General features: G+C 24.1%; 1 long non-coding RNA gene across 1 annotated transcript; it reads left to right on the forward strand.

The window, feature by feature from the left end:
* The first annotated feature begins 1267 nt into the window (after positions 1 to 1267).
* LOC129609642 (uncharacterized) lies at positions 1268 to 24816 on the forward strand. Its single transcript, XR_008697026.1, has 3 exons — positions 1268 to 1559; positions 5996 to 6113; positions 24513 to 24816. It is a non-coding gene; the product is annotated as an uncharacterized LOC129609642 (long non-coding RNA).
* The last annotated feature ends 1802 nt before the right edge of the window (positions 24817 to 26618 follow it).

Below are 26618 nucleotides of genomic sequence, written 5' to 3' on the forward strand. Positions count from 1 at the left end.
TCACAACCTGAGCAAAATGGACTTAGATTTTATTTATATACCTATTAGAGGCTATTTATATTACTATATATAATAAAGCTTATATGACAACATTATTAAATAGAAATTCCAAATTTTCCAATTTATTTAATTTTCCGGAAAATTAACTTGCTTAAAATTTCAACATAGGCAATCAATATTATACGGTTCGAACTACTTATGAGTTGCCAAAACTGATTATAACTAAACTAGCTCGAACAGATGCGTTTAGATGTTCTGTACAGTTACTTATTAATTTTTTTTACCGGTAGTTTGAAGTAGTATTTTTAATCTGAAGCAGATTGGTTTTATATATTCGAAATTATTTGAAATTATTTGAAATATCGTTTTTTATTAAGCTGACATTTGAACATTAAAAAAAATAGTTATATTAAAGAAATTGTTACTTAGACCAAAAAAATTTAAGGTTATGTTTTACTCATATAGTCCGAAAAACACGGTTCCATTTTTAATGGAACGCAAATAGTTATTATTGCATTTAAAAATTGACATATAAACGATATACGTTATTACCTTACGATCAATTGCATTTTTTTTTATCCTCCATTATTAATCCACATTCTATAAAATTGTACATTTTACTTGTATGTATGTTTGTATATTTTTATAATAATTGTATGAAAATTTGTACATGTGCATAATATAAAAAGAAGAAACTATATTTATATAAGATCTGTAATAAAACGAAAAAATCACACTTTTACTTTCTTGTTTGCAATATCATTATTATTAACATCAAAAACTAACCACCCCAACTAATTCTGTTTCGTCCAATATTTGAAACAAAAACAGAAAAGTAAACACAATTTGCTCTCAAAGTTCTTATCGTATTTCTATTCTTACATTCTAGGTACTTAAGCTACAAACTATAACAAGTGGTAGCAAAGCGACCACTTTAAAATTCTGTTATACTACTACATTTCATTGGCACTTCGTATTGTATAAAAAAAAAATAATAAAATAGTTTGCGTTATTGTTTTTTTTTTGCAGCATTAAAAATAGTATTGTAGTTGTAGTTTGCAGTGTAGTACTAAATATAGCAGCGCACTTATAAACTTTTAACACGTTTAATTTTAAGTCGACTAGGCTTGTTATAATTTTTTTTTTGTTTTGTTTCTTTTTTTTTCTTCTTTTCATTATTTATTTTTTAGAATAAAGAAAAAAAAAATTTTTTTTTTTTAAATTTTTTCAATTTTTTTATATTCAAATTCAGTCGACTTTAGAACAGTCTAAAGAACCGTTGTGTATTTTATTGGTTTTTTTTTTCTTTTTTGGTGAAAATAATTTTTTTCTTAATTTTTTTGGTGTTTTTGTTGACGCCGGGCTATACGCGCAAACTTAAACGCATTTTTATTTAAAGCGGTAGATTTTTTTACCACATTGCGTTGAAAAAAAAAAAAATCAATAAAAAATTAAAGAAAAAAATCGTGTAATTTTTATTTCATCTTTATTAACGGTTTATCAAAGAAATTTTAAAGAAAATCCATAAATTTTTTTGATTTTCTTTTTGAAAACTCAAGGTTAATAAATTTCTTATTTTTACTTCAATGTTTATTTAAAGAATTGGAAAAATAATAAAATAATAATCAATATTAAAAATAAAAAAAAAAAAAAAAACATTTTTATTAATAAACAATAAAAAAATAAATTTTAATATTTAAAATTGCGGATAAAATAAATACAAGTGTGTAGTTTGAAAAGGTTTGTGAAAGTAAATGGCAAAGGTCAGGAAATTTATGAATTAGGTTTTTTGATTTATGAGATTTTCGAACAAAATTTCAAATGACTGAAAGTTTTCTATATGTCCAAGTTATACTCTTATTAAATTTTACACAATTGTGAATATTAATATTTTGATTAGGTTTACACAAAATATCTCATGGTATAACAATAAAGATATTCTGAACATTTTACTAATTTTGAATATTTACTTTTACTAATTTGGGATTAACTTTATTTTGTAAATTAAAAAGTAAATATTTTGAATAGTAAAATGTTTGGAAATCAATTCAAAATCAGATTTTGCTCAGTTGCCACCCTGCTATTTAAAATTCTTATGATATTTTTGATAATGCTCAGAGTTTTTCTTCTAAATTTTAAACTTCAATCAAGATCATTTCGTTTCCAGTCATTTTTTAACTGCTTAAAACATTTTTACTGCAAGTAACACTGTTTAACTAATTTTAACGAATAATTCAATAAGCTTTCAGAATCAAACCTATAATATGGGCGCGCTATAAAATAAAAATCTATTAATTTTCTTAATTTAAAAAACAAAATATGATTATACACTCGGATTTAAACAGATCCACTTAAATGAACAGGTTGGCAAAAAATTATTGTAAATAATTAAAAAATAATGATGAAATTTAATGATTTTTTTTTGGAAATTATAAATAAATTTCTTATATTCACAAAAAAAAAATTTAAAAAAACTACACATTGTTCGAACATAAGCGCTTATAATATATAAACAATAAAATTTTCTATTATGAAATATAACGGTTTCTAACGGTTTATAATGGAACAGATTCATTTTATCCGCAAATTTTAAATTAAAAACAAAAGTGAATAAATAATATAAAAACAAAAAATAAAAAAAAAAATAAAAAAATATAAAAAAAAAATATTTGATCTTCGGAAATTTTGATTTTTTTTTTTGCATTTCTTTTTTTTTTTAAATATACTAAAAAAATTTTAGTAAAAAAATAAAAAAAAAATTTTTTTTTTTGAAAAAAATTATTGTAAAAAGAAGAGGAAAAATGTGAATACGAAGTGAATTTCGACTTTTATTTTTAGAAAATCTAATAAAAAAAATATGTGAAATAAAATAAATAAATAAAAATAAAAAATTTAAAGCTAAAGAATAAAAATTTTTTTTTATTTGAAAAATTTTTTTTTTTCAAATTTTTCTCTGTGTCATTTTCTCATTTTTGAAAATTTCACTTTTAAAAAACACAAATTTTATTTTGAGGCAATAAGAAAATATTTTTTTTTTTTTGTTTTTTTTTTTTTCTAAAAATTTTTTTCTTTTAAATCATCATTAGTGAAAAAGAGAAAAACAGTGCCGAGCACTATTTTGTTGTAAACTTTGAAAAATACAAGAAGAAAAAAATAAAAATTTTGAAATTTTGAAAAAATTATATTTAAAATTATTTTTTTTTTTCAATGAATAATTAAATTATTAAAATACACTGAGAAAAATTTTTTGGTTAAAAAATTTTAAAAAATCACATTGAATTTACGATCACAATAAGTTGTTTTACAAAGTCTGTTGTATTTTGGTCTGCTCTATTTAATTTTGTCAGATTAATTTGTTAACTTTAAGTTTTTCTTGAATTTTGTTTAACATACAAAAATTGTTTGTTATAAGAAAAAAAAAACTTAACCTACACCAACATGTCAAACATTGATATTGAATTTCAAAAATTTCTTCTTGAATGAAAAAAAAATATTATTTTTATTTTTTATTTATTTTTAGAGAAAAAAAAATATTCTAAAAATTGTGTCGAAAAATTTATTCGATTACAAAGTTTTGTTTTTGAAATTTTTATTAGATATTTCTAACTGTTATCTACATATACCTATTATACATAATCAGCGTAAATATTTCCAAGTATTTATAGTGGTTCAACTGAAATTTTGTAAATATTAAGTAATATTTTCCAATAACTTTTATGGTTAATAAAAAATTAAGAGATTTAATAATGTAAAGCGATAATTTTGAAAATATTTTTTGAAGCCCTTTTTGATTAAGAGGATTATCCCTTTTCTTTCTACCTTAAGTTCTTAAAAATAAATGAACTGTTACTGAAGTAGTACTGTATCTAATATAAATTCAAATATTAAAACAATTACTAGATCGTTTAGTTTAAACATTTGGTTTTCTAACTTTACTCTAGAGCATTTGGACCTTTCAATTGACTTTAGAATCCAATATCAATTTTATGAGTCATTGAGTTAACTAAGCGGTGACTATAGCCATAACACACAATTTAAGTATAACTAAAAAACAGTCGAAAAATCTTATTTCGAAAATAATTGAATTTGTTTTCAAAAAAAGTGAAATGAACAAAACACTTTATATAGAATATTTTTAAACTATAACTTTCACAAGCATATATATACTTGTTCTTCTTCTTCGATTCTTCACTAAAATAAATTGTACAGTATAGGTATTTACTTAAAAATTTAATTCGGAATAGAAAAATAGCTGTCCTATTTCTGTTGATGCTTTCATTTCTTTTGGAAATTATCAAAATATTCCAGAAACAATTAACAATTTCAGTTAATTTATTTTATTAATGATGTAAAAATAAAAGGGGTACAGAATTATTGTTTATGTCAATAATCAACAGGTGTTTCAATGAACTTTTCAAATTTAAAATTAGGGCTTTATATTACAAAATCAAATTTATTTTTAAATTTCATAATATTTATGTTTGTAATTTATATACTTATTTAAAATAATATTTATGGTTTTCCTTTTTATCTTAAAATAGAATTATCAATTTTTTTTTTTTTGTAGTAAGAGAAGAATGTACACAAGTAGCGTTTATTTTTAATTTATTACACCTGATACGTGAACATTACAATATTATTTAGTATATACACAGTACGTGTTCTTTATAAAATTTTAAAAAGAACACCCCATTGATTTTTTAAAATTTTTAAAATTTAAAAAATTATTTTGTAAATACTTAAGATAATTTAGCGCACTTAATCGAAAAAACTGGATCATTTACACATGGATCATTTGCACATTTATTGGAATTTAACACAATTTTTGTATAAGCACACTTAAATACTCGTAAATTTTTATTTAATTCTTACTTATTTAATAATTTATTCTGTAATCATCTTTAAACAATATTTTCTAAAGATTTAAATTTTAATTCTAAATAAAATATTTTTATTTAAACAATTCTATACCTAAGTACACAATCACTTTTAAACTAATAATATGAGAATTTAAATTTTCATTTTTACGTGCACACCTCCAATTATAATTGGTGCACGTAAAAATGAAAATTATTATGGTAACATAAATTTATTTAATAAGCTAAAACGTACGTGCCAATAATCATGAAGTTGTTTTTATTTTTTTTTAAATTCTTTTCAATTGACCATCCATAAATGGACGATAAAATTCAAATATTTCATTCTATATAGTTAAGTATATAGTTTGTTTTAAATTAAATAAGGTTAGTAAGAGATTCAATAATTAAAATAAAATTTCATCTTGAATTTCAAACATTTTTTATTTTCCTCATAAATTTTATATGAATCAGCTGAATTTACATAATATTGAAGATACTATTCATTGTGTAAAATCGATCATATCTATTTATTTATACATAATATATATATATATTTAAATTAACAAAATAGAACCAAGGCCCAGAAATTTTTAATTTGATATTTTTTGATACAGTAAATAAATTTTGTAAACTAAAATCAGATTTAATCGATATCACACACAAACACACAGAATTAAAAAAAATTATTATATTTTTTTTGTAAAGGGTGATTTTTTAAATATTTTCAATTGAATATAAAATTTAATTTCAGCTAAACATAATATATATAGAGAAATAAGGTAAAAATTGAACGTATCCACACGAAAATAATAAAAAAAAGCATCAAATCGTATGATCTCGGCTAGCAGCAAACAGATCTATAACGTGGAATTAATATTTTTTTTTATAAGTAGTATTAATTATAAATTAAATTAAGGAATTTTTCACACGTTATTCTCTTAATTATGAAATGCTAGACCAAAGCTAGACCAATTATGTGGTTGATTCGACAATTATAAAAATACAGATTAAAATTTTTCTCAGTGTATATTTAAAAATATTATATAATAATTGTGATATTTTTGTAAAAATTATAATATATTATTTAAAATAGTAGTTTTAGTGATTTATTTTATTTTTTTTTTTTTGCTATACAGTTGATATTGCAATTTAAAAAATTTTTTCTAACAAAAAGAAAACATTAAAAACTTTTTGAGCTTCTAAAATTTCGGGATAATTTTGAACGAGCAAAAGATTATAGCAAAATTATTAACGGTAAGTTTCAAATTTATTTAACAAATTCCAAACTTATTTAATAATTAAATTGTTTTGAATCCAAATTTCTTGAAAAGAAATATGGAATTTAATTATTTTAAATAAATTATTTCCTAAGTTTAACTATAATACACGAGTATCTACTTGTTTTTTGGTAATTACTAATTATTTAGGTTGTTTCTCGGAAATTATTCATTCAGAAATTGTAAAATTATTAAAACCAAACAGCGAATCAGCCAGATAGAGTTTCAATTGGATATTATAATTACAAGTTAACTGTACTTTTGTAAAATTAATTGGAAAATTGAAAAAAAATATCAACAATAAAAATATATACATATAGTATCTACATAAAATGTGTAATTGTTAAACGTTTTCAATTACATAAATATTTTTTCATTAAATATTGGGTATTTCGAATCAATAAACAAAAATATAAAATAAATGACTAGATAGATTGAATTAAAAACTTAAGTAAATTTTTTTTATCAATTGTTTGTGAAGGGTTAAATTTTTTTTTTCTTTATAAAAATATCTGATTGAATTAGTAGACGAAATCAATTTCTTGTACGTAAAGTAGTAAATTTTCTGGTAGTTAATTAATTAAAATTATTCTTCACTTATGTATTCATATTGCATAAATTTAGGGGAAATACTAAAATCAAGGTGATACTAACATACTATATGCATATTGAGGCAAAATTAATCTCTTGTGAACTAACATATTTGATGTAAAAATTTTAAATTTACTTAAATCTTTATATCTATTAAAATTATTCCCATATTAGGCATTCTTATTGCATATATATAGGGTAAACACTAAAATCGAAGAGATGCTAACATAATTTATGTTAACAAAGTGCGTGTGTAACTTAATATTGGGAGGAACAAAACAAAAAAAATAAAGGAAATATTTTGTAAATAATTAAAATTTCAGATTTCTACAACAAAAAATATGTAAGTAAATATAAAATTTGAGAGCTACTGTTGTAGTCACATTTTATTTAAAGATTTTGTTATATTGACACTTGATTGTATGTTTTTTTTTTTAATCACACTATAAATACAGTTTGTTATAGAAGAAGGGATTTGTCATATTTTGTTGCATTTGCCGAATAACAGATTTCAATGAAAATTGTCACAAAACAAAATTCATAACCATTTTAGTACTTTTAAGAAGAGTAACAATTTACTTTCACAAAAATAAAATAAAACAAGTTTACCCTATCCTAAACAGCGTAGAATAAATAAACCAATGGGTAGACGGACCGGACCAACTAAATAATTGAATTTTGTTCATATTGTTTGAAAAGCAGTGGAAAAAAAACTAAATACATTTGTGTGTAGATAAAAAGAAAAGTGGATATTTAGTTAATTTTTTTTTGTATTGGAGAATTTTTTCGTTGAATATGCAACGAAAAATTGATTACAATGGCATCTACTCACTTAATTTTAGATAATGATAGTTACGTGTATGTATACTGTATGTGTTTTTTTTTACTTTATCACCTTATGTCACCTATATTTAGTATTTTTAGTAATTGATAATATCAAATCAAGGTGTAAGTACATTATTTATAGTAGATACGCCAGTCGAATTTTATATTTTCCCTTCTCGTTCTATTGCGATTAAGAGATTGTCTTTTTTCTTTTTTGAGCACTCTTGAAAACTATATTAGTCCAATTTACGCTACATAAATAATTGTTTGCACCATATACATTTAAACTTATTAAGTAAATATGTGCCCTTACTTAAATTATTTTTATTTTTGATTTTTAACTTATCAATTTATCATACACTTATATACTTACATATATCGTATACTTATACATACATAAGTAGGTGTACATGGCTAAGTTCGATCTTATATTCAAGAGAATATCAAAAAATCGTATTGTATTTTCGAGTGTTTAAATGAATTTTATAGTATCAGTATATTAAAAAAAAATTAAACAAACAAGATATTGTAAATTGTTTTAAATACACTCTCGGTAAATTTCCAAAATATTGAAAAGAAAACAGAAAAAGCTGTGCTCGAAAATGATTTTTTATATTAATTTTTTTTTGTATTTTTTTTTTTGTTATTAAAATATTTGTGATAACCAAATTGTCAAATGGAAATATTTTGATATTTTAACATCACGAGATCGCAAAATAAACAGATGTGTAAATAAACCTTTTATTTATTAAATAATGTATGACATCAGAAAAATATGGTGGAAAACAATAACCGAAAAAAAAAAATGTTAGTTGGTTCAATAAACTATCGGACCATCAGCTGACTTTCACTGTTCAACATATTGGAATCATAACACTTGAATACACATCCTGCAGTAGTTATGAATTTAAAGATGAAGCGACAAGTAGTTTAGAAAATGAAGTGTAAAGGTCCATAATAGAAAATCGAAATTAAAGGAATAATTTGAAACTAGTTATAAGCATTTAATTATTAGTGTATATCCTGAATATGTACACTAAAATTGAAATGGCCGAAAAAAAACAACTATTTTTGCAAATTTTTAATTTAATTTAGAAAATTTTCTTGTTCAAAATATTAAAAATATTAACAACCCCCAGATTCTGTTTATTTAACTCTATTAAATATTGTTACCAATTTTATTTGTAATATTTCTATCTATACATTGCAATGCATTCAACCAGGGAAAAGCTCAATTTACCTCGAATCTTTTGAACTATTTTCAAAAATTTCGTGGAAATTTAAGGAACCAGTTGATTTTCAATACTTTTAATATAATATAGGGGGCAGGAAAACAAAAATAAATGAAAACTAAAAAAAAATATACAAACATAAGACTTCATTAACTCTTCTGTTGTAAAACAAAAAATGTTAATAAACAATAATTGCCATTCTAGAGCAATCTTATATTCAATTAAAAAAAGAATGCCAACAAAGTTAAGAAGGAAACAAATTAATTTAATGAATAGCACATGTACATATATATATGTATATACAAATGAACTAATACAATATTTGCCAAAATAAACGGAAGGCTTATTAAGGTGAACTTAAACAATAACACGCATTCGTAATTTTATTTCTGTTAAAAATCGGCCTGGTAAATATCATGACGTGAATTTTGTTGACGTGCAAGAAAAAATTTTGTAAAATAATTTTTTATATACCCTAAGGTTTTTGAGCTCTCATTTTTTAATTGGAAATATGTGTATGTAGGTATACTGCGGTACTTAATTACTAACTTGAAATTAAAAAAATACTGAAAATTTTATATAGAAAACAGTTTTCCTTATTATTCACGTTTTACGATTCACAGGTTCGATAAGGAAAAAATGTGCTTATTCTCCAAAACCATGCAACAAATGTGCTCATTAATTTCAACCTATTTGTCCGACTATGTGTTTTTTTTTTTTAAATTACACCGATCTTTAAGATACTGGCTCCTTCTATTACGAAAGAATATAATTACAATTGGTAAAATTTCCGCTAACATTAACCGTTATCTAAAAGATTTTTAATTTTTGATATCTGGTAAGATGTAGGAGTCTAATATTTTTCTTACTGCCTCCCAACTATCGATTTCGAATTATTGCCTCGAAAAAAGTAAAATTTAAATTTTCAACAATTTTCTATTAAAAAATAATTTCAATCTTACTGTAGATTGCTTTTTAAGTAAAAAAAAAGGAAGTAAAACTTGTTCAAGGATTTTCGAGCTTACTCATTTTATTGAGGCCTTTAGAATTTTGAACTATATGTACCACAAAAGATTTTTTTAACATTAAGTAATTTTCAAAGTTTCAATAAATTTCGTACGAAACTGGTTGGATTAGAGAAAACTAAAAAAAAAAACTGAAAAATTGGATTTTTTTAAAGTTCAAATGCTTGGTATGTCGAAAATATATAAGATCCCTCTACCTCGAAAACCGTTGACATTCGACACCTGAATCTTAACAGAAAATGTACTCATTTTTGATGCCATAAATGATGATATATTTCATGTCACTGATTATAGATTCACTCTGTATATGCATATATGTAATTGTATATTTGAGTACCATGCTAGTAATACAAAATAAAATTTTGATTTAATTCTAATGACATCTTGTAATTAATGAAATCTCTGTCCCTGGACTCTATTAACTAACAATAATATAATGTATATTTTACAATTTGAAAAATGTCAAAATCTCACGTTTATAGCATTCCAAATATGACATACTTATATATACATAGTTAGATATATACTCTTCTTAGTTTTATAAACATTATTCACAAGTTGTGTCACGGTACACATTATGACTTAAGACAATCTGAAACTTAATTGAAATCTATCATTGCGACCTAATTTTCTGTTAAAGTATCAAAGTATTTTGAACATTTTAATTTATGTATACGTATGTAAACATTATGTTGGGATCAATAGTTTAAATTTCAAATAAAAATTTTTTGATTTTTGTTCTATTAATAGGTTATTTTTCAAAATTATTACGCGAAAGAATTTTAGTCTTAACGCCATATACATGCATACATATGTACATCATATAAAAAAACTATATACGTGAATGATATGAGTGTATATACTTGATAATTACATCTATCAACCTAAAATATACTTACAAGCCCAAATCATTATTGTTACGCACCATTAATAATGGGAGCTTTTTTTTCCAATATATAAATATAGTAGTAAATATTCTGTGGTAATAAGGAAAAACCAAATAATTCTAAGTCTGAGTTAATTCTATTACTAAGTCAAGTGAGTTTAATTTTGAATTAGTCTGGGAAAAAATTGGTTGTGCTTAAAAAAATTTGGAAACGTTGACCATACCATCAAAATTCTCTATTCGAAAATCGGAAGTAATTTTCATTTATCAATTTTGAATCTACAACAAGATTCAATTAGAAAAAAAAACTACAATTGCATTAGAAAAATATGTCATGTAGGTACTTTTAGTTTTGGTAATCCACAGCACTTTTATTAATATCAAAAATGTAGTCATTTTCTGGCTTGTGGTTAATATCTAATGTGCTATAGTAGATCTATAAAATTTTAAGATACCTTACAAGCTACACACACACAAGAAGATACTATTATAAAAAAATGATTTGCAAAATATTTTTTAAAGAACGCCATTTATTATGTGTTTTTTTTTTTTATGTTAATAATTAGATATGATTATGATTTTCGACTCTATTATGATCTTGTTATAATTGTTTACATTATTTATACATGTTTATATATATATATATATATATATATATATATATATATATATATATATATACTTGTATGGAATTTAGAATTTAGAAATTTTAATTTCGAAATAAAATTATAGAACGTAATATTATAAACTGTTTACTTGACTGGGCAGTGAGCAATGTGAAAATTTTCTTGACCTTTATGTGTATATGTATAATAGTGATATATAGTATTGTAAACTTTATATATTCGTATGTATTTTATGATGTTAACTCGTAATATAAATTGAACTATATAGATAATTTAGCAAAAAATTAAGGATTACCTAAAATTAAAGTATAAGAAAGTATATTGGATTTGATTTCTTTTTACCTAATATTATCGACCCATTGTTAGGGAAACGTAATTAAAATATTTTTAGAGGGACAGTCTGTCTGTTGGTCTGTTTATCTGTCTGTTTTTCAGTCTATCTGTGCATTGAACCGATTTTCACGAAAATTTATATCTGAATTCGCTGTGAGGATGGGACGATTTATTCAATTTTTGAGATGTCTCAGATCTCTGGAACTGAATATTTATTAGAGGCCCAATTTTACGTTTTTGACATAATTATAAGAATAAGAAAATACTTAATTCGTCTGACAGTATGAGGAATCTTTTAACTTTTGGAATAAATAAAGGTGTCAGCTTAACATTTACTACAGGCTAGATGTACATTTTTGCATTTATAAAAAAAATATACAACCAATTTTTTTTTTTGAAATTTAATATATGAATTGAGGGTATTAAAATAATGAAATTATAAAACTTTTAGGAATATTAAGGCCCGGAAAGCAAACCGGAAGATATTTATTGAAATTTAATTATTGAGTTCTGTTTGACACCAGAACTAATTAACGAATTTTTCAAAAAATTCGAATGGAATGTAGTGAAACTCTCTTAAGAGCCAAATTTAAATTTTTTTAGGCATGTTGACGAAAAGCTTACTTGTATTCTTTAAATCTGAATAAAGTATTTAAAGGGCATTTTCATAATCTTATAAAATATTTTTGCTAAATTAGACAATACGCCTTGCGATTAGTTATGTGCTGACCACACCAGATTTTTTTGTGTGTGCCACAAGTTGACATGTAATTATTGTTATTTTTATTGAGTAATTATTTTTTTTTTGAGAATATTTTCGCCCAAAGTAAAATTCATCTAAAATTCTGTTTTTTTTTTTTTTCTAATATTTTTAATATAAAATATCATTTTAACATTTATAGACCTCGCTTATATAGAAAAGACCCTGAATTTTATATTCCAATTAATTATCATACTATTTTGTTTACTTACAAAATATATGGGCTATTCTTCTTATATAATAGATTTTAAATATAGATTGTACATTAAGTACTATAACATACTATTAATGGAAACAATAGTTTTGAAGATTCTGATAAAAGTATGTACACGTACGTGCTTGTTATGAAATACATAACTTGTACTTATCTTCATACATATTGTGTGCTTAATATTTTACGCTGTGTACTTAATATTTTTTATGCTGTATACATTATATGTGTATATATAAATTTTATACAATGTGTTTAGATCGTATAAATTTAACTATTGCTATTAAATTTTGTCTTACACCCCTAAAATTATTTCGCGTAAATCTATACTTTTTTCAATACATTGTACATATGTGTACATATGTATACGTAATCCATATTCAATTAATAAATATATTTACATATAAATACATACTTCGTATTAAAAGAATTTATTTTTGCCTTTGCATCTCTGTAGTTTAGTCAGTGGAGCATCTGCCTATAGAAAGCTGTAGGTGGCTAGCTCAAGTCTAATTCGAGGAGAATTTTTTTTTATTTTCTACTTTAACTTGTTTCTTTGGCTGCGTTATCCTTCTGTTCTGCGGCTGTTTGAAAATTTTTTCATTATTTAATTTATTTTTATTATAAAATATTAAGGCTCAATAAAAATATTAAAAATTTTATATTGCTTGTACCAAAATTAGTTTTTGTTTTCATGATAAAAAATTCATCATTTATTTCTTTCAATTTAATTTTGATATTCATTTTATTTATGTACTGTTTTTATTAGAATTTATTTATAAAAATTTTAATAAATTATTGCGAGTATCTAAATGTATCTACAACATATTCAAACGCAAATACAACATTATTTTTTTTTTTGAAAAATTACCCATAAATTTTTACTTAATTAATTTGCTTCAAAAAAATATTTATTACAGGAATCCCCCAAATATAAACAAATTAATATTTGCTTCTAAGACGAGGTCATACACGTATGCAGAGCCTATATGTTAGCTAGACTACCTTAATAATTTTGTGTTTTAATAAAGAATTTCTTATTATATCCAACTTTATTATAGGGGGAATATTATTCCAAACAGGAGGTAAGGCATATAGAATTTGATAGTTTAAATCGATATTTATAATTTAGGGGTTTTTTAAAATGGAGTATTCCTGTATATTCATTTAAAATGAGATATCTTACTTATGTATGATGCAAATTTTTTTATCACATATTTCAAGTTTGATCCGGTTTGATTAATGTCTTATGATGAAGAATAATGATTCTCATTCGGGTTAAAGGTTTAAGAAATACGAACGTCTTAAATTATCTGCTTCTTGAATAAAATAAAAAAAAAAACGAAAACAACTTAAGCAAGTACACTTTTTTTTTAAGTAATTAAAATTTTTATTTGAAATTTTATTAATTAAAACTCACTTTAATTGTTTAGTAAATAAAATTTAAGCTTATTAAAAGGCAAAATAAAGTTAACATTGAATGATTAAACTGCGCAATATTTTTCTTCGGGTATACATATATATATTATGCATGCACATATATATAAGATTACATAGTTATACAGTTAATGTTTACCATCATATACATCTATCAATTTATAGCAAAAAATGTATTCAATCAAATCTATGATGTATAAAATAGCACAGTTAAACACATATAACTTTAAGCCTAGTTTTGTGGCTACCATATAATTTTGCATAAATTTAGGAGATATCTCAGAGTTACATATTATATTATTACACAATTTATATTAATAATATTTTAAAGTTTAAATTATTATGCTTGTATCTGTAGAAGAAGTAGAGGAGTGGTACATTTTCAGTTTTACGGAATTTTTGTCCAATAAATCAATTATTAATTCGCATTATCGTGTCAATAGCTTCATTTATACAGGGTGATACAGCAACAAGTTAACAGTCATATACCATCGGATATAGACGGTCGAAAAAAGTAAAATTTTTGTTTGGAACATAATGTCGAATCGGAACCGTTTCTGAATTGCAAGGATTTTAAGAAAATTTGACAAAATTTTACCATACCTAGGTTGCTTTGCTTATAACTTACGTTCCAAAAAACAATTTTTGAAAGGGTTATTAGAGGGCTTAAAATAATGAGTAGCAAATTATTCGGTTTCACATAATTTTTTATTGGAAATACAAACAGTCGAAATTTTAGAAAATTCCAATTTTTCAAATTTTTTATTTTATTACTTTTTGTTTCTCTCCCGATAATTTCTCATGAAATTTTATGAAACTTCCAAAAAAATCTTTTTGCAGAATTTTTTCCACCTCTTTTAAGTCATTAAACGTTAACAATCTCTTATGGAGCAGCAAAATAAAGGGGACATAGCAAAAAAACCATTCGAATTTTAAGAGTTTAAAGGTCAATTCAAGATTTTACTTTTTTTCGACCGTCCATCCGATTGTATATGGCTCCTAACTTGTTGCCGAATCTCTCTTTATGTAATCAAAATTTTTTGTTTGTGATATAAATGGGAGCTATTCAAATTGCTATATTTCAATTAAAAACATTTAAGTAAGCGAGAGGGGGGGGGGGGGGGGGAGCGGAAATAAAGTCATACTAAAATACTTTGTGAAATAAAGTCATACTAAATATGTAGTTAGATAAAACATCTCAGTATTTTTGATATTAACATTGAGCAAAAGTACACAATTACATAGAAATGTCATTCAATTTAAGCTTAAATGTAAAACCACAAATAAAAGAAGGTGATTTTAAATTTAAAATTCTCAATATTATTCTAAACGTTATGGTCATCGTTTTGAGTACATATTTTTCATTTAATATACAATATAAACGAAAGCTAGCTCATTATTTATCCAATTTGTTTTAGTTTTTAGTTTTGCTTTTTTTCTTTCTTATGCTAAACTCATTCAAATTTATTGCCTTGATTCAATTTAAAAGTTATAATTATTATGTTATAATAAATTACCGTCTAACCAGATGTTCAAATAAGAAAAATTAATTTGTTTGTATTCATTTATTTGAGAAAATGTAAATTAACTAAGCAGTATTTAAAAATATTATTATTGTGCTACTGCTTACTTATTGCATTATTTCACATATGTATACTTGCTTAAATTACTAGCATAATTCTTTAATAAATAAAGTATTGAAACAAACATTTTAGAGAAATATTTATACTTATCAGATTATTATGAGAACTGAGAATAAATAATTGCATTAAGAATTTTATATAATAATATTATTAAGTTTTTTTATCAGTATTTAATTTGCTCTTGAAATTTCGTTAAAAATTTAGTTCAACAACTTATTGACCTTGCACTTATTGCTAAAATAAAATATGCATATCGACTCTATTTACTTAATTAATTATAAATTTTTTCTCATAAATGTTATCCATTTTATGTAATAGTTTTAAAAATAATTTTATTTTCATTTACTTAATAAATGTTTGAGGCGTTAAGTTGCTTAAGTCAACATAAAATGTTGATAGTGATAATCAATAATTGTGTACTGTTATATGTAAACAATGATGATGTCGAAACAAATGTTTTCTTTTAGGAAATAACATTTTAAGTTGAGATTTAATTGAAGAAGGTTCACATACGAAAATTTTGTACGATAAAAAACTCGTAATTTGATTTCAAATTTAACATTAGAAATTTTAAAAATTTATTTCAATTCTGCTAATGATTTTTGAATATATTTAAGTATTCTTACCGAGCTTTGACAGAATACATAGATTGAAGCATATATGAATTTGGAAACAAATATAATACTTTCACTGCCACGACATTTTTAAGTGTTTTTTCGATAGGTTTTTGTCAGTAAAAAATTACCGGACAAAAATAAACAAAAAAAATTTTGCCAGACCCTTTGAGCTATTCGCAAATTGTCTCGTCAGTCACTCCTAGACTATCTTAAGAGATTGACGGTTGTTATTGATAAATATTGAACTATTTTAATAATTTTTCTCTGCCGTTGTTGATAGTAATATGTTTGGTTATTTTGAGCTACGTGATAGTGAGAGTGTTATGCTTGTATATGAAACATCGCAGTTAGTATTTATATAACAATATTTATTATAATACGCTTCTTTTACGAAAATGCTTGAGCTCATAAGGGGCACTGATCCAAAGTAAAATTATTACGTTTTGAAGCATTTATTCTATTTGCTCTTATGCAATACGATTTACATATGTAGTTAAATCCCACATATAAAAACTAGGTGTCATTTAAATATGTCATTTCTTCATTATATCTCAACAGACAGACACGATAAAAAAAACTTATAAAATTTTATGAGCAGTTAAGTAAGTATCTGCTAAATCTTTTGTTAGTATTTAAGATTATTACGTAATAAGTGTTTAAATATTGTATATATATATATAAACACTGACTTTTAGTGTAAACAATACTGACACACATTTCTTTTGTATTCATACATACTATGTTGCAAACCTAACCATGTCATTATTATAAAAAATTTACAAAATCGATTGTTTTTTCTTCTAAAATTAGGGAAAAAACTTTTATTATTTCTTAAAGAATTGGGTGCCTTGTGTAATTATTATCTTAATTCGCGTATTCATTTTGTAATATCTTTTATATGTGGAAGAAATTTGATTGAAAATATGAATACACTCAAAACTTTACAACACAATTTGTCACAATATATAATTATACTTCAAATTCTACAATTAAACAGTTGAGAAACTAAAAACTACATATCCGTCTGGCCCTAAAACAACTTGTGTTGTTACATTTTCCATCTTATGTTATTTATTTTTATGTAGCACAATTGTATAATGCAAATTCTCTCTTTTTGCGAACTAATTATATTGCAAAAATTATTTATTCAATATAATTTCATTTTAATATAGAAGTAGTCAAAGAACTAATTAATAATCCAATGCAGATGGAATCATCAGAATGCAGATAGGTCAGCTCGTAAAAAATTTATGACGTGAATCAAAAAATTTAAAAATCTTTCTCATTTAATAATAATTATAGCTGCAACCTTTTCTGAGTACCTTTTATCGGATTAAGAACATTTCTAAGTACCTTGTATAAGATGAATCACATTTATTGTAACATGAAACTCTATTTCTAAAGGACCACACTACAAAAAAGGCAAAAATACTCGAATATTAATAAAAAATAAAATATTTTCAATTTAAACAACTCATTTTGTATTTAGAATTTTATTTGTTCATTTTAATTACTTCACTCAATTTAAGAGAATAGTTTTATTTCTAATTTGACTTTCTTACCATCAGTTCAACGTAATTTAAAAGCTTAGTCGATTGCATTCGATTTAATTCCAAAAGACATAAGAAAAAAAATTTTAATTATTAAATTTTACTTAATGCTTACCTTATTATGCATTTAAGAAATATAACTTCATAAAACGGCAACACGGGACTGTGCTTAGTTCATAATGAGAACTCTGAAATTACTCTTTTTAGATACTCTCAAACACATAGTACTCCCAAATTACTCCTTTTTAATAAGAAGACAGTTTGCATTAGTAAAAATTAATTTTGAATATTATGAAGTTGTTCAAATAAATTGAACAAAAATTGATACAAATAAGCACTATCTGCCAAATCTTTTCTTTCAGCTGTCAAAATAGGTTTTCACTTACCAGTTTTTATTAGAAAATTTCGATGTAATACGTATATGCTATTACTATAGTTGTGTATATGTGGGAATATTCGAACAAAATACAAATTTTTTCAATTTAAATTTAAATTTAGTTTTTAATTTGTGCAAAGTTCATTACTTTTTCTTCTTTGCTTTTTTCTTTCTGTAATTTTTTTTCGCTCTTAATTTTCTTTTTTTAGAAAAACTGTGAACTTTAAATAGTTTTTTGGAAATAATCCAAACAGAAAGTCTGCTTAACATTACTACAAGTAACTAAGTATATATATATAGAAAATCAAAATTTTAAAAATAAAAAATAACATACTCTTGTATACATATATATCTGACTTCGAAATAATTTTATCCAGCATAAATTTAAGGAGCACACTCATATACAAACAAACAAAAAAATTTTTTTTTTTTTTCATTGAACTAAATATTAGGAAGTGTGTAATACAGAAAGAAAACATAATATTAATAAAGTATTTGTAAAAGCACACTATGTACTAAATTGTTAAGCTGATTAATTCAATGATTAAGTCTTAAGAGTCAGCCAGTTACAATTGCTTAATATTATATAATATGTATAATATACTTCAAATTCTGGTTGCCGTAAACGTGTTTCACTTTAATTTCCTTACAAACCCTCCAATTTAAGGTAATGTAGTGAATTTTGAAATTGTGGATTTTTAAGAAAATAATTTATGTATTGTTCCTAATATACTTAAAATTTAAAGTGAATCTTATTCTAAATGTAAATAATGTACATACATCTAATTAGAAACACTAATTTTGAATTACGTTCTATATAACCAGTGACCTATTCGTATATATGTCCTTGTGATTGTGTGTTTCAAATAGAAGATTGCGTGCAGCATCTCAATGTAAGCAATGCATGGTTGTCATTTGGATTATAGTATAAAGCAATGTAAAGAACATTTCGTCAGCAATTTCTTTATACCTCTATAGTTCCGTTGGTAGAGTGTCAGCATTTAACTTCAGTTCTATGAAGAAACTTCCATTTAATTAATAAGTATAAATACTTTCGAGCACAGTTTTTCAAGCTTTTCATCTCAAATAGAAAATAAATATTTTCTAAATTTGAATTAACTTGGAAAAACTTTCTATAAATTTATAGTAAATAAGTAAGTGAATCATTTGTAAAATTCTAAAAAATATTTAAAATTGTGTGTATTTCAATAATAAATGCTTAAATGAAAAAATTTTAATAAATACTCATTTCAAAATAAATTTTGAAATCTCTTTCATAGTTGATTGAAATTTTAATGTAATAAAATTACCAAAAATATTATTTGTAGATAATTAAATTAAAATTAAACAACATGGTCTTCAAATAAGTAATATTTTTTAATTATCTTTACCAACAATTGGATTTATTCTACACATTTTAACTTTATATCATATATAAATAATATGTACATATCTGTGAGTATATATAAGATAAATATAAAAATAAAAATATAAAGATAAGTATATTTGTACACAGGGTTATTCAGAAAGATACACAACAATATATGCTATGAAATAGAGGATTAAAAATTTGTGAAACTTTTGCTCTAAGGTGGATGCCAAAACTCAACAGTTTAAAAATACAGAGATTTTAAGAAAATTTAACTTTTATTCCACGAAATAGAACTTTCAAACTAACAAGATTACAAGGGCTAATTATGGCTCAAAAACTAATTTACTACACTAATTTGTTATATATGCAATTTCAGATACAAGAATTGGAACTTTAGAAAAATTCCAATTTTTTCTATTTTTATACCCATACAAACGTAATTTTAGACTCAAGTGTATGTTTTTTCAAGGGTATGTCCGTCCGTCCTTCCGTCCGTTTCAACGATATAACTCAAAAACTAATTGAGCTAAGTTCACCAAATTTTTACAAATGATTTATTGTAGTAAATGTCAGAACCCTATTAAAATTGGATACGATCAGGGTATTGGTTCGAGTAGCTACTATACAACTTCAAAATTTTATTTGGCTATATCTCAGAAGCTAAAAAAGCTGTGTTATTGAAATTTCACACAAGTGAATTATTGCAGCAATGAACACATATTAGTAGGGCCAATGTGTTTGATAAAAGTATTTGAAATTGCTTGGCTTTTTCTGGTAGCTTTAACAGTATTTTGGCCATATCTAAGAAAAATTGAAAACACAGTACTGAAATTTTGCATAAATAAATATGATAACATGGCAACTTAAAGTCATAGTCTGTCCCATAGTAAGCTATGGCACATAGGATAACAAATTCGTACAGTTATTGCAGAGTTGACACCGTCAACTCAATTTTTTCTCATTTATATTAGATTATCAAGATAGTAAGCACGTGATTTTTGTTCTGGCAATTTCTTATAAAACTTTTTAAAAGAAAATTTTTACAGAAATTTTTGATGTTATACAAATATTGTCGTTTATCTTTCTGAATCACGCTATATGAAAAATTGGTACATGATGTCAATAAATTTTTTTCTTACAAAATCATTCTTTTCTCTTATATATGTATATATGAATACTGATATACATACTGATGTACATATATTTACTTACTACATATATTTTTAATTTTGACCTATTTGTGATCTAATATCGTTGAAAAAATTTAAAATCGCATATTATTAGACAAATGATTATGAGATTTTTCAACTCTAACCTATTTTCTTTAAATATTTTTCTAGTAAATATTAATGTTATATGAATGTATATGTAAAGTCAACTATAACAAGTAATTTAATTATAGTTTAAAATAAAATCTACAAGGTCAAACTATTTTTTGTCATGAAATTTAGAAAAAAAAACCAACATACATACATAAGTATTAACAAAATTTTCTATTTGTATATGAAGAAATCGAAAATATTTGGCACATTTTATATTATTAGTATTAAACTAAAATATACTATTGAATTATAAAAACTATAAACTGAGTATAATTTAGTTTTGTGGTACACAACAAGTGGCATGAAATGTATTTAAGAATTGAAGCAATTAAATTAACAACAATTAATAAGCGACAAGTAAAATTGCAGTATATGAAAGTACATTGTTTAATGAATGTAGTACTCGTATATATATATAGAAATTAGAAACTAAAATCTTGTATCTAATTAAAATACATAAAAATAACTTATTGCACCTTTACTGTAGCTTTACAGAGGAACAATAACAGTAATTAAATAAATAAATCCTTTCAATTGTTCTACTCCTATTTGAACTGAATGAGACCGGTCTTTTCGTAAACTGGACGATATATTTTGCATATACACTTAATTAAGTGCCTATATTTCTAAAATATAACACGAATAATATTAAATTTTTATATAAATATTTACAAACATAATTTATTATTCTTAAAAATAATTAAATTTGAATAAAGTAATTATTATTTTATGTAAAAAAAACTTCATCAATATACAATGGCATTGAAAATGAATATTGCATATCATAAATTAAATATGAAAACAAAATTATTGCACCATACTGCAATTTATTTAGAAGTTAAAGCTCTAAAATTTAATATTGTTGTCATTATACTTTGTTATTATATTTATTATGTTATTATATTTAGAATAACAATAACAATAATAAAGACTATTTAATTATATAACAAGAAACATAACAACATTATGATGTGATCAGCACATTAACTGACGGCAAGTTGTATTATTTAGAAAAATTCTTTAATGAGAGTATATCTTTTTCAAATTTTGAGGTCTATAGTAAGCTTTTAACTTATTTACCTAGAAAAATATTAATTTTGGCTCTTAGTAGAATTTCACTGTATACCATATGAATTCCCTGAAAGATTCATAGTGCAAATTCGGCTCCTAGTTTGGTTTCCGAGCTCTGATACTCTTAAAAATATTAAAATTTCATTGTTTTAAAACCCTGAATTCAAATTTGAAATTATAATTTGCGCAGATAGATTGACAGACGGACAAATAGACATCTTTCTATAAATAGTTAAAAATTTCCGCCGAAAACTCGATGTGTTGAGATTTCCGCCGGATACTCGCAGAGATGGTGACAAATAATCTCCATTTCTTGTCAGCTGCGATATGACAGTAATGTAAACTATATAAGTATATGAAAATTATGCATAATTTTTATTATAAATTAATAAAATAGTGATTAATGAATTGCAATTGCAAATGAATCAAAGAATTCGAATTAAGAAAATGTTAAATGCTGTAAAAATAGTTCGACTGTTAAAAATACAAACAAATTAAAATTTTTAAACCCAAAACTCATATAATTTTTGTTCAAAATTTTCCACTTTCGCATTATTTTCAATTTATTAAAAATTTAGAACAATTTATCCATCTTCCATAGTTGATTTTTAAGAAGCAATTCTACTTATTTATTTTTAAGTGAAATTTATCAATTCGCAAAATCGTTAGTAATTTAAATTATTATTGTTTTTTTTATTTAATTTTAAAATTGTTTCAAAAATTTTAAAATAAAAATATTTAAATTTTTGAATAATTTGAACAAATTGTTTTGATTACAACACAAATAAAATAGTAGCTTGTAGCAAGTAATTTTTTTTTACAAACAGTAAATTTTAATTTAAATGAACTTGTAAAGAAATTGAATATCTTAAACTTCAGAGAAAAATGAAGTTGATCGTACCCACGGTATGCTTATATAAGAGAAGACATATTCCTTTTAAGATAAACAGTCGGGCGGACAGAGTGAAATTAAAATTATTTGACGGACAAACAAAGTGGTTCATATATTCTTTAGAAAGCATCAAAAGGGTAGTGGTAAAAAGTAATGGAAATATTTTCTATTTTGAAAAATGAATTTACCGTCAATTGTAGTACGTATTTAACGATTTAGCGCGTCTTGAATATTTTTTGTTGGGTTTCGGCGTAAATCGTTATTATTTACGTTAATACATCAGCAATACTCTTGTAATTGTTTTTGTTTTTGATTATTTTAATCGTTAATTTAATATCAAAACATTAATACATAATTTCTTTTGGGTCAAATTTCAAGATCTAAGTATTGGATTTGAAAAAAAAAACGCGCTATATTTAAATATTGTATAATATTTTTTTTTTTATAAAAACGGAAAAAACTGTTCCAAACGATGAGCAAACAATAAGGAGGAAAAAATCAAATTTAACAATTCAATCTTTACGGGTCGCAGCATATTGAAACTTTATTCACAATCATAATTTTAAATAAATAAAAAATTATTTTTTGAGTACTCTTTTGTACTAATCAACATTTAATTGACTTAATTGTAACATAAATATTAAACAAATACGTGTGACCAATAATTAAAATCTTATTAGTAGTTATGTTTGTTAAAAAAATTGGCGTGTGTGGTTAACCGTTTTTCATATTAAATTATATATGGGTTGGTTAAAAATTAATAGAAAAAAATTTATTTAACCCTTTATTGGCTGAAGCTAAGTTTAAATGTCGCCAATTTTCAAATCGTTTAAAAAAAATATACATTCAGTCTTAAGCTGTTGATACTTTTAAGTTTACAGTAGTTTGATTATCTCGGATATTGAACATAATTATAACAGTCGCATTGAGTTGAAAAGCAACCGGTCAGTGTTTTGAAATGAGCAAAAGAGTCCAAGTTAATTTTGTTAATTTTTCTTTTTCATTTATTTTGTTTTATTTATATAACTTAAACTTTTATGTATTTTGTTTTTACTATTTCTAAGAAACCTTTTTTACTTATTTTTGATTATAGCCGTAGAAAACTGGCGAAGTATCGGGTTCTTTAACTCAGATCCAACAACCGAATCCAAAAATATTTGTTTTTTAAGAAAGTATAGCTTCTATTCATTAAAAAAAATAACAATTTGGCAACAGATTTCTTCTATTTCTATTCCCCGGCAATAAAGGGTTAAAATGTGATAAATAAGAGAACAAATAAATATTGGATTGAAAAATTACAAAATCCCAACAATGTTAATTTCGTACAATCATAGACTGGTCCTGAAATAAAAAGATATTAATATTTTAATTTAATAATGGAATTTAATGCAAATCAAATATAATAAATGCACATTAATAGTAGATGTAACAGAAAGGTCCTATAGTATAAAAGCTAGCAAAGCCCACAATAACTTCCATTTTACTCAATTATAAAATTTTCTTGAATTTCTTTTATTGTCACTTAATTTATTTTATTGTATTATATAACACTATTTCTAAAATCAAGACAAATATTCTAATAAAATTATTTCCTTTTTTATTTTCAGGTTTTTTCAAAGCAGTAGGAGCAACTAAAATAAATTAACAGGAATAAAAAATAATTTTTAATAAGAATTTGAAAAAAAAAAAACAAAAATGGCTACAACTGCTGCAGAACGTCGAGCATCATTTGCTCGGAGAGCAGAAAGTATGGTGGAGAGGGTGAGAATATTGAACACAATCTATGAGGTATCAGGTGACCAAAGTTGTGAGACAATTTCAAATTTCTTTCGTTGATTTTTTGTCTTTTTTGTTTTTCTTTAAAAGGCGAAAAAAAAAGAGAAAGTTTTTATTATCCTTGCGTGAATTTCCTTTTTCTTTTCTATTTTTTTTTTTATTTTTATTAAATTGTATATATTATACAATTTCTTTATATATTGCGTAGTGATTTAAAAGAGTCATTACTGTACATTTAATAAAGCAAAGTAAAATGAAAAAAAAAAAACAAAATGTAATTGGGACTATTTTGTTCTATAATTGATTTTTGCACAAAAAATTTTCTTATGCTATAATTCATAAATATTTTATTTAAAAGTCACAAAATTTATAGTCATATTAGCCACCATTATTATTATGATACTATAAATCTTTCAATTTTGTAGCACATACGCAAAATATTTTTACACACAATACTTAAAGTAAGCATAAAGTAAAAAAAAAAAACAGAAAAATTCAATTAAAATCACTTCAAGTCACAAATTGACCGTGAATTTATTAGCAATTTCATATACATTTACAGTAATCCCTCGGTCTTGTGAGCGAAAATTTTCGAATTAATACGAAATGATTCAAAGTGAGATTTACAAATATAAAAATTAATTCTTTAGTTTTGGATTATTTCTAAAAAATATTGGTTTTTTGGGAAGTTTTAAGGATTTTGCGAGGATAATGGTATTAAAAATTTTGGAGATTTATGCGAGTGATTACTGTACACTAAAATTGAGGATGGTAATGAAAGAAGTGAAAAAGTCTTATACTTACTTGTATTAATGTCAGTATAAACACACGATTCTTTTTTATTTTTTGTAATCTCTTATAAACAATCATTTGAATTATTCTCAAGACATTCAAACAAGCGTATTTTTACACTCATTATACAGTTATAAAATACGTCATATCATGTTATTACTCTTATACCATTATTATACTATTATTATATTACTTTTAAGCTAAAAATATCTTTTAGAAAAAAACAACAGTACCAGGCAGAAGTATCAAACTATTATTATTATTAAAAAAAAAAATAATTTGAGTCTGTTGCTTTAGTCCATTTGAGTTCATCATACAGTTTAAAGTATGCAATATGGTAAAATTTCGGTCCGCGTGTGTCTCAATTTTTTTTCAAATTATTGTATAAAAATATAAAAATCATAATTTTTTTTTACCGACCGTATTGTGTAAACAATAGGTAGGTTATGTGATGGCAACAAATTTTGCATATCGAGTTTTCGGTGAGAACATACTTCTCCATAGTAGGGAAGTGTAAATAAACTATTTTTAGCAACCTGTCGGTCTGTCGGTCTGTCGGTCTGTCGGTCTGTCGGTCTGTCGGTCTGTCGGTCTGTCCGTCTGTCGGTCTGTGTGTGCACGCGTGTATCTCAAGTTCGGCTGAACCGATTTTGATGAAATTTTATATGTAAGTTTATTTCCACCATGGCACGGATCGATCAACTTTTGGTATATATCAGGCCTCGGGAACTGCACTTTTTAGCGGGCCTGTTTTACATTTTTGAGCATATTGAAGAACATATTCAACCGATTTACTTGAAATTTCATATATAAGTTTTGCTCTACCGGCGATGAAACCTCCTAACTTTTGGAAGAAATCAGGCGTCAGCAACTGGACGTTTACTACGGGCCAAATATACATTTTTGTGTATATAAAGAGAAATAATTAACCGATTTCATTGAAATTTAATATGTGAATTCCTCGTATGAAAACTATGAACATATAAATTTTTTGGAAAGATCAGGGCTCGAAAACTGATTTGCGGGCCGATTTTACATTTTTCACCATATCTACGGAACGAATTGATGGAATTTCTTGAAATTTGATATTTGAGTTCTGGTTATTACCGAAACTAACTGACGAGCATTTCAGGGAGTTCGGGTAG

Source organism: Condylostylus longicornis, unplaced genomic scaffold, assembly GCF_029603195.1.
Source record: "Condylostylus longicornis isolate FDR11 unplaced genomic scaffold, ASM2960319v2 ptg000040l, whole genome shotgun sequence".
Classification (NCBI taxonomy): domain Eukaryota; kingdom Metazoa; phylum Arthropoda; class Insecta; order Diptera; family Dolichopodidae; genus Condylostylus; species Condylostylus longicornis.